This window comes from Lichenostomus cassidix, chromosome 15 (genome assembly GCF_008360975.1).
Source record: "Lichenostomus cassidix isolate B80296 chromosome 15, HeHo_3.0, whole genome shotgun sequence".
NCBI lineage: Eukaryota > Metazoa > Chordata > Aves > Passeriformes > Meliphagidae > Lichenostomus > Lichenostomus cassidix.
The window spans coordinates 2,102,869-2,112,832 of NC_139496.1; the positions used below are offsets into that span (position 1 = coordinate 2,102,869).

Below are 9,964 nucleotides of genomic sequence, written 5' to 3' on the forward strand. Positions count from 1 at the left end.
AAGGTAGCAAAACCAACATGACAAGTTTAAGAATATGTCACATCCCACTGCTCTCTGTGCATGCTTATCCTTAATGATGTGCTTTTAAGGATCTTGGATAAGAACCAAAAGGAGAGCTTTGAAAACTCACTCATACAGAATAATTGTATTTAACCTATGCTGTCAGTTCACACCGTATCATCTTAAAGAATAATAAATAAGCAGTCAGCATTCTTACAGTAACCTCTCACTATTCAGTACCAGGAGGTGAGGGGACATGTGCCTTCCCAGACATCAGGTATGCCCCAGGGTGGTGGGAGTGCTTAGTTTGGGTTTTACACTTGACGGTAGCAGTGGGGGAATGAAGTTAAAATGCAATCACTCTGAGTCAAACAGTAAGGCCTAGGAAAACAGATGTGGGATGTGTGCCATGAGCCAAGATCAACTTCACAAAACTCAAAAGATTACTTCTACAAAAACTGGAGGGGGGTGGAATTATCCAGTCAGTGTTGTGATGGATGGGGGCAAGGAAATAGCTCAGGAAAGTCAAACAACAGAATCTGGCACACAAAAATGTTAGCTTTTGGTGATGTTATTTTGTCATAGGTAGGAAATTCTTTCACTAGGATAAGAAGGGTATTAATTAGTATCTTCCTCTGACATAAAATGGGGGAACAGAGGCTTTTATTTCTCTGAACTGCTTCTGCACTATCTCAAGAACAAAACTATCTCCCTCTTTAAAATCCTGAGCATATAGGTTGCTCCTGCTTCTCTTTAAGTTCCCTCCTGTGTGTGTTCTGCAGAAGTGCATCAGCTTCAAGCCCTACTCATCCAGGCTGCCCATATCCCAGCAAGAATTTGGTCCTCTGGCACTTTCTGGTTAGCACCAGTGTGTCTCTGGCTGTGTTACCAGAACCACCTCCCTCACTGGGCTCTCCTTCCTTGGACTAGCAGGTCTGTTGTTTTGAAAACCCCATGCCACAACACAGGGGACTCTTTCAACTGTAGCTGAACAGTGTCCATACACATCCCACAGTCCCTCAGATGAAAATGCAGGTTCTCCATAAAAGTGACCCAAGGTAGCTTCAGCTTCTGCATTAAAATTCCTTCTGTGTTTTGCATCCAGCGCCTTGGTTGTCAGTGTTGACTCTGTGAACAAAAGACTCCACTGCTGTTCATGGGAGAAGCCCCCAGTCTAAGCATCACATTTTCCTGGAATCTGTGCAGGGCTTGCAAATACTAATCTGTTTATTTCTCTAACACATCCACTGAAAGCTTGGAGCAGTTTTTCAAGGTTTCCCACAAGCTAAACCAAGCCAAAGGTTCCCTGGCTGACAATCATCAATAATATTGAACTGCTACTTAAACTCTGCTGTCCTCAGATGAATTGACAGCTCTCCCCTGCCAGTGGAAGATAACATCTTTGCTCTAAAAAGATGAGGTGCCTGTTGTCTGGTCTCCCCTGCCTTTTTTGAAGCTTTTCAGAGAAGCAGTGGAAGGTGTTGATGTATTGCCCTGAGGCATTAACAGAGCATGTGCTTTGGAGCTGGTTTGTTTGGGTTTTTTTCCATATATTGTTCCTTCTCAGCTTCTGGATCTGGCATTCTCTCCTTGTGAGCTTTGGTGCCTTTTTGAGAAGAACTCAACTGCAGTAGGTTTGTTACCTGGGGCTCCCAAGGACCACCAAGGTCTGAACTTTTTCCAGTTTCCTCACAGGATGGAGATGCTATCATTTTGTTGTCGTTTGAGGAAAGGCATGTCCTGCCTGCTCCTGTTCTCCTGCTGGCACTAACTGCTCAGCTGAACCAGAGCTTGTAGGGATGCTCTGGTAGGAAGTACAACCATGGTAGAACTTGGTCTTACAGGTCTGTGGAAGACCAGCCATGGACACAAAGCACTTCCCAGCTCAGCTGTAAGCACAATCCTGGCTGCTGCATCATCTTGTCCAGACTGAGAGGAGGAGAGATCCTTGTGCATCTCTAAGCTCCTGGGGCTCCAGGCAAGGGGTTCAGAATGAGTTTTGTTTGCTCTCTCTGAGCTCTTACCCTGCAGCCTAGAAATCCTTTGGACTTAACTGCAGGCTGTAAAAGAGGCTGGAGAGACAGTGGCCTCTAGTTGTTTGTCTCCAGAGGTAAACACTGTTCATAGAGTCCTAGCCTCTAGCTCTTAGGATGAAATTCCCTTTCCATGCCAGAAAAGCAGCAGCTCCAGCCTACAGAAAGCTCATTTGCCATGGTTGTGCTCTGGGCTTATTTTCCTCCACAGTAGCACTGGTGTCTGGCTGGAAACCATGGCAGATGAGGCCCAATGGGCTCAGTAAAAGCTCTCCATCCCTCACCAGAATGCAAGACAAAAGAGCTGCATCTCTAATGGACAGCTCAGGCTCATATCTCCCTCTGAGGAGAGCCATTACAAAAATATTTCCCAGATATTTGGCTGGGCATTTCACAAAACTATCCAGTTTCATGATGCTAATTTTCCCATTGTCTAGACAGTTACAAATCCAGACAGCATTATCAGTGTGAACCTACTGCACGCACGCAGACACACAAAAGCCCATTCTTCTGCCCATGGCATTTACAGGTAGGCTCTTGCACATGGTGGTAACCTTCTGAATAGCTCCGAAGTGCCTTTCCAAATCCCAAGGGATCCCATTCCCCCTGCAAGGCTGGCATTTGGTTCAAGCAACACTGAACTGTGTGGATGCTCTGAAGGTTGATGGAGAGAGGATCTAGCCCCTCACTGCTTACCTCCTCCTGCAAGAAAAACAAGCTGTGCTCAGGGTTGGACAGTGCTGGGAGCCAAGCCTGGACATCCCTCCTTGGGACAATCTCCTGCTACAGTGATGTTCCAAGGATGAAAATGTTCTTTTGCGGTTTGCATGCTGGAAGTGTTCATGGAAAGACATTCTGGGGCTGTAGGCATGTAGATGAGGCCCTGCCAGCCTCTCCTGACAATAAAAAGGTCTGTGGGCATTTGTTCCCTCTGCCTGGCTTGAAATGTTAAGACCTGTGTGGAGGAACAGCACATTTTTGTTCTGCACAGCAGGGGTGCCAGCCCACATTTTAAATCAGGCTGTAGCACCTTCCCCAGACTTTGGCATAATCAGTACCTGTATTTATAGCTCCTCTGTAATGCCAAGGGGCAAAAATGCAGTAGGAGCAGGAGCTGTATTTACAAATAACTTCTGAATGAAGATTCTTAGCCAGCAGCAGCATTTCCTGTTGTTTCTTTTCTCTAACTTGCTAAATTCTTCACTTTCTTCCCATATGTGCATGGTTTTCCTTGCCCTCTGAAGTTGGGATAACCCCTGGCTTGCTGGGCTGTGCCTGGCTCTGGGCCCATTTCTGTGGAAGGCCCATGTGAAATACAAAGGGCTTGACTGCAGCACCCTTCCAGCTTTTTTGGAGGGCACAGGGACTCACCCTGTGCTCATGGCATGTGAATCTTGCCAAGCAGCTCTTGATTGTATGTGGGTTGTACCAGACTGATTGGGGCAGCAATATTGTTCTACAAATGAGAGTCCAGGACTTGTAGTGTCTGAACAGCAGCAACTTTTGTCTTCTCCTGGTGAGGGCTCCAGCCAGGCTGGGTGATTTGTTTCCAGAAGCCACGACTGGCTTCTCAAGGTGAACAAAAGGGAAGGAACTGAAATAACCTCAACATGGGGGTTTCATCTTCTGCCTCAGAGATATCTGTTACCAGAGCCAGGGAGGTGCAGGCAGAGAGAACCCAGTGGGATCTGAGCAGAGCTGAGATAATGTCCCAGACAGCCAGTCCATGCAGGAGTGGAGGAGGAAGAGGGCTGTTCTAGGTCAAAATCTGTGAGGCTTTGCAGTGAAAGTGTTGGAAAGGGAGGGCTGGAAAAGTTCTTTCTTCCTCCGGGATAGCTGTGGTCTGTTCCCCAGCTGAACTCTCACTCTTTGTCTGTTCTAATCCACATCTTCCCTCTGCCAGCTGGGTTTGTTTTGCAAACTCCAATCTGATCTCCTTAGTTTGTCCAGTGTGTCTTGCTGAGTTTTCAGGACTCCAAGTTTCCACCATGTAGACTTTAGAGCAAAGCATCCTACTTGCCCCTTTGTGACTGAAGAGGGAAAATACTGCAGCTCTAATAATAGCAGGAATCTTCTAGTCCAGAGGATTTGGCAGAAGGCTGGTTACATCAGCAACCTTACTGCTGGAACTCTGATTGTGACATTTGACTTATTGAAAACTGGAAGATTCAGCCCCATTCAAGTTTTATGTCCATGGAGCACACCCAGCTCTGGGGCACTGGTCATGTCTGCCAGAACAGCATTAGCATTTACAGAGAGGTTGTTTCTGAATCTGCTATACCAGAGCAAAGCCAAGAACTTGGTTAGATTTTTTAATCTGAAATGCCCTTCCGTATTTTGTGATGCCTGGGAAATACATGTAGTTGGTTATTCTGTGCTCTTCTGACAGAAGTAATGAGAGCAGACATCTACTTAAATTTTCTTGAAACAGGCCTGCAGATGAGTATCTGATGGACTTTACTTGAAACCACACTGACATCACTCTGTAGGCCAGAAATACATATCAGGCCCTGAGATTTGAGGAGATTGTCCTACTCCAGTGATAGCCCTCTGGCACACTCTAGAGTAAGTCTCTGGCTTCAGTGGCATGGGAAGGAGTTATTTACCCAATACTGCTTGCATTGGAAAGATGTGAACCTAAAAAGTGTTTGAGTAACAAGTGCCCAACAAAGGTCATCAGAAAGACAGGTCCAATGAAAGCAAAGTTTTTCTAACAGGTATGCACAACCACTGTTGAAAGAGACTGTAGTAACTGTTTCTAAGACTGTGGATATCCCTGAGGAAACCCCCTTTTGGCAGCAGCCTGGCCTTCTGTTTCCCATCAATTGAAGCTTTGTCTCTCCTGAAGCCCCCCACTGCCAACGAGCAAACAACTGGCTGAGACAAGATGAACAGAAAACATTGCCTGTGCTGGAGAGGTAATGGCAAATCCCATGCCAGGAGGAATAATAAACAGGAGATCATTGATAGAACTGTGCTAGTCTCTGATAGGTTTTCCACCCAGGCATGTAGAAGGACCAACAAAGGAGGCATTGTCTGTACTGTCATTGAAGGGAAACAGGAGATATGAGCTGGAGCAGGTGAGGGAAGGGTGGGTGTGACTGTTGAGCAAAATTGATCAGTATCAGCAGAATGGGGAAGGAGTGGGAGAGCAATCGCTGGGCTGTGAATGCTGAGGATCAAAAGGTGTCCATCAGGCTGTTTATTAGCCAGACCCCTGCTCTAAATCCTCAGTGATAGGCTGGGAATTGAACTGCAGGTTTGAGTCTGGTGGCTTTAGTGCATCTTGCCCAGAGCCCCTGTGCATGGATGCTCATTTTGCTTCTGCAAAAGATGTAGGTTTATCAATGTGCAGGATATGTGCTGTGATGTTAGCAGAGCCCAGGCACGGCGAGGTTTAAGGTCATTGCATGGACTGAATGTGTTCATTTCTAACAGGAATGCAGAGGTAGGCCTGTTTTTGAGTGCTGTTGCACATGTCCACCTCTGCAAGTGATACAATGCAGAAGAGATTCATTGAGGACAGGTTATTGCACTCCCTCCCCAGGATCTTCCTGTGGCACTGTTCTACTGGAGAAGAAGGCAGGGCAGCTTCAATGCATATGAGTACTTTTTTCTCTAGGGACTTCACAGAAACCTCTTCTGAAACCTCAATTACAATCTCAACCTGATTTAAAGGGATGGGCAAGGGTATATCTCACCAATAAAGGCACCCTAAGGCTCTGAGCACTTGCAGACAGGAGCAACTCTTCTCCAGCCTCTCTCCCTTTGCTTCCTTGGCTGCAGATAACAAGTGCTCTGGTTCCAGTTTGCCTGATTCTTGGAAACCTGAGGCAGACAGCAGCCTGCTCTTCCAACATGCTGTAGAAAAAGAAGAAAGGTGGGTGGGAGGGAGGAGGAGAACTATTTCCTGCACTGAAACGCGATCCTTTTCAACTTAAAAATAGGAGGAAAACAAATTCCTGTGGGACCTTCTATAAAAGGGTTTGACAGTTGCCTACTCTCAGCCCCACCTCCCAGAGCTCCCCATTTGTCTGATGTCTTGGAAAGAGCCCTCCTGAACACAAACACAGATCTGTGACTGCAGCTCTGCTGCTGGGGAAAGCAGCTCTGCTCCTCGGTGGGGGTCAGCTGCAGGGGAGTGTAATGCACTGTGACAGGTAGCAAAGCCCAGGATTAAGTGTTCTTTGTGTGGACCTACCATGCAAACAGCTTTTTCTGGGCCTCTTTTTCTTGCTGTAAATTTTGTCCAGACCACTATAAAGGTGCGCAGAAATTCTGAGCATTTTTGCAGGCATTGTCAAGCCAGGAGCCCCCAGGAGAGATCACACAAACAGCAGCCAAGCCCCCATCTGTGCTTGCATCCCCTCGTGCTGGCCTTGTGAGCTGTAAGCCACAGCCTGTGTGTGTGGCACCTGGAGGAGAGGGGGCTCTGGGCACAGCTTAACCACCCTTGATTGCCTGATCAGACTTCATTGCCTCGTAGCCACAGCCATGTCCCTGCTTGTCCCCAGAGCTGCTGGATGTCTGCCCTCCTCTTCCTCCCCAGCCATCCTCTCACTCCTTTCTGCATCACCACCTGATTCCAGGGCTGAGTGGCAGTGCCACAGACCCCAGCAGAGCAGCCTGTCCCCTTGCCCCTTGTGCTTTCCCCTGTAATTCCTGCTCCATCCTTTACTGTACTTTATCACTCTTGCTCCTCTCTCCCTTCCACACCCTCCCTCTTTCAACACTCTGTATTGACAGGATAGGACTGAAGGCAGCTAGAGAGGCAGGTTTTCTGGAAGCTCCTGTTCCTCTCTAGGGAAGAGAAAATAAAGCTTTGGGAGGCAGAAAAGATAGCCAGAAAGTCTCAACAGCATTGGCAAGGGCAGCCCCAACAAGAATGCTGCTGCAATTCTCCTGCCCCAGGGGTGCTGTTGGACCTGACATGGCCTGGCCCCATGACAGGCATTGATTAGGGCTGTGCCATCCTCTCCCTCATCCTCTGCCCATGCTGCTGTCGTGAGTCACTTCAGCTCTTGGCTACAGTCCCTGCTGAAAGAGGGAACTGCTCCCAACAGGAGTGATTCACCATGGCTCACCAGCTGCCTTTAATCTGCTTCCAGCCAGATCACCTCGAGGCTGGAGCACTGGAGCAGAACCGCTCCAGTGCTTTCCCATGGCCTCACTGCAGAGCTGCTGTTCTCTCTCCTCCCTGACCTCCTTAAGACCTCCCAGGTTTGCACTGCTAACACATTCTTACGATTCCTCCCTCTTGAATCAGTAACAAACCCCTTCTGGTGCAGGTCTAGGGGCTGTGCTGTCCATAGAGGTGCAGAGCCTGGCTGGAACAGGACCATGCATCTCAAGTTCAGAACCACCCTCAGCCCTCCTGTGAGCTTGGGGATAACTGTGCTCTGGAGCCACATGAGCTGTTAAAGCCATCCCACCGGAGCCAATTAACATGACTAGGTACTTTTCAAAATGCAGAGGGGTTTTAGGCTGTGGGCTCAGGCCAGTTTCTGCTCTGGGTAACCACATTATGCCTCACTGTGCCTCAAATTAGCCATGAGCTAACACATTGTACTGTGTGTGTCCAACAGCACAGGCAGTTGCCACAGCTCAGCTGACGAGCAGTAATTCATTAAGCCTCTATAACTCAATCACTGAAGTCATCTTTTCAGCCTTAACAGAGCCAAATATATTCCCACTGTGATGTCACAAGAGTACAAAATTCATCTATAAAAAAAAAACCGTCTATCATTGCTCATCCCTCATATAAATCTGCAGCTCTTTGTCATCCATCCAGGCCAGCATGCTGTCCTTCCAAAGGCTGTTTCCACTTGCACAGCCCAGAATTGTGCCTACTTAAGGGAAACAGGTGGCTTAGATGAATGCAAACCTCTCTCTGCTACAGACATGAAATCAAATGACTTGAATTACGGTTGCTCAACAAGTAATTACCCTTCAGCTGAAGCAACCTCACCATTGTGTACATGCTTATAACTTGCCCAGCTCCTTCTCTGAGCTTGCACAATGTGGTTGCCTTAGTAAGAGTCTGATGCTGAACTAATCCAAACCAGCCAAGGCTCTGGAGCCTCTGTTTGGACAGTCACTCCTGGACAGTTTGATGTGTTAGTTGTACTACAGCTTCTTCCTTCCTCTGCATCCAGAAAATCAGTTGTCCTCTTGCAGACTCTTTAACTGTAATCACCAGTGGTTTTCAAACTGCCTTTAATTAAACACCCATAAATTTGCCTGTAGAATGACCTATATGGATGTTCCACAATAAACCCTGAAGAAGGGAAACAGTCCATACCTTTGGTAGAGGAAGCAAGCACGCCTCAAGGTAGGCTGTGATCCAACTGCATGGAAGGCTTCATACAGAAATGTGTTGGGTTTGCTGATTTTTTTCTTTTCTTTCTAGCTGGCGTGGAAGAAAAGAAAGGATAGCTTCCAACAGGGAGGATAAAACAGTACAAATTAAATCCATTCTCTGGCCAGTGTAACAATTGTAATTTCCTGCTATTCCTTGGAAGCTGTACAACCCAAGAGGGAGATATTTCAAGACCGGTGTGTCAAGGGTAGAAGCACATGCATCTGGTTATTTTTAATGGCAGCTCTGTCCCTAATTTTCAGTGCTGGCCTTGATGAAATGCCAACTCTGTTTCATTAACCTTTTGTCAGTATGGCAAAGAATAAAAGGTGGCTCACAACTTTAGCACCTGAGATAAAGCTCCTTTTCCCAGTAAGCTATTGGAGGTCCTTAGCTATACCAGGCAGAGTTTTGGGTATGGAATGGAAAGAAAAAGGAAAAAACCCTCTCTGAAGGTTTGTGTAACAGCCTATATGAGTGTCGTATCTGCAGTCTTCATTACTGTCTGAAATGTATGTTAGAACCAAGTTGCAATCAAGGTAACCATTTTCCTCTACAAGCCAAGAAAAATACTGGGTTTATTTTCAGACTATTAGGAATAGTCTCTCAGAACAGCCTTCCTTTCCTTTCTTCATAAGGGCTGCTTAAAAGCAAAAGAAAAGGCACAACTTCACAACCATGTCAGCTGGGAGCTGCACATGGGTTAGATCCCAACAAAAAAAATCTTCACCATGCCTTGGAAGTGCTTTCTCAGGGTCTGAGACTTAATCCACCACCACAGCCAAAGGATTAGTGCTCTGGTGGTAGAGCTGGGCAAGAGACAGGATATTTGTTCTGTGAGAAATTATGCAGTGGGTTGAGGGTGGGAAGAAGGAGGAAACACAAAGTCAGATTTGTTCCAAAGCTTCAGTTTGTCAGGGTGTCAGCCCTAATGAGGCAGAACAATGCAGCTCCAGCCCTCTCCTCCCTCCATCTCCTGGTTTGTACGTACAACCAGTTCCTACAGCCACAGCCCCTGCCATGGTTGCTATCTCCTCCCTCAGCTTTCTATGGAAACATAATCCATTGCTGTAAGCTCTGACTGGGAGAGAGTCTGAACAATGCCTGCAGCCCAGATGCAGTTAGGGGAAGACTCTTGGTTGTGTTGTAGCTATTGCATAGTTCAGCGCAGCTCTGCTACACCCAGAAAGCTACTTCCAGGGCCCCAGCTTCTTCCACAGAAGGGCATCTTCATCTGAGGGGAGAGTTTGAACTATATTAGCACAGGACAGAACAGGAGGAGGAGCAGTAGGTGAGGGCAGAGATCACCAAAGTTCTTGCTGGCCAGGGTGAGCAGGGGCACAGGCTTGGCAAAGCCCCAAGGCAGCCGTGCTGTGTGAGGCAGAGCTCTGCCAGGAATCTGGATGCTGAGTGGCTTCTCATCAGAACAGGAATCCAGATGGCCGAGAGAGGACTTTTCAGGCAGTGATTGTGACTCTGCCTTGCAGGGGACAGAGCTGCGTTCACTCTGGGCACTTCCTGCACATACAGAGCATTCCAGACAGCACATTCCCATTGGCACAGCACTCTGGTT

The 9,964-nt window shown here is 47.4% G+C and overlaps 1 long non-coding RNA gene across 2 annotated transcripts in view; it reads left to right on the top strand.

The window, feature by feature from the left end:
* LOC146430107 (uncharacterized) overlaps nt 1–9,569 on the top strand; it is a 60,496-nt gene extending 50,927 nt beyond the window's left edge. Inside the window, exons 6-7 of one of the 2 annotated variants that reach the window (XR_014855255.1) lie at nt 8,280–8,364; nt 8,443–9,569. This is a non-coding gene — a long non-coding RNA (uncharacterized LOC146430107). Of the gene's footprint in view, nt 1–7,141; nt 7,254–8,279; nt 8,365–8,442 lie in introns of those variants that run through there. The other variant, XR_014855256.1, reaches the window with a different exon arrangement.
* The last annotated feature ends 395 nt before the right edge of the window (nt 9,570–9,964 follow it).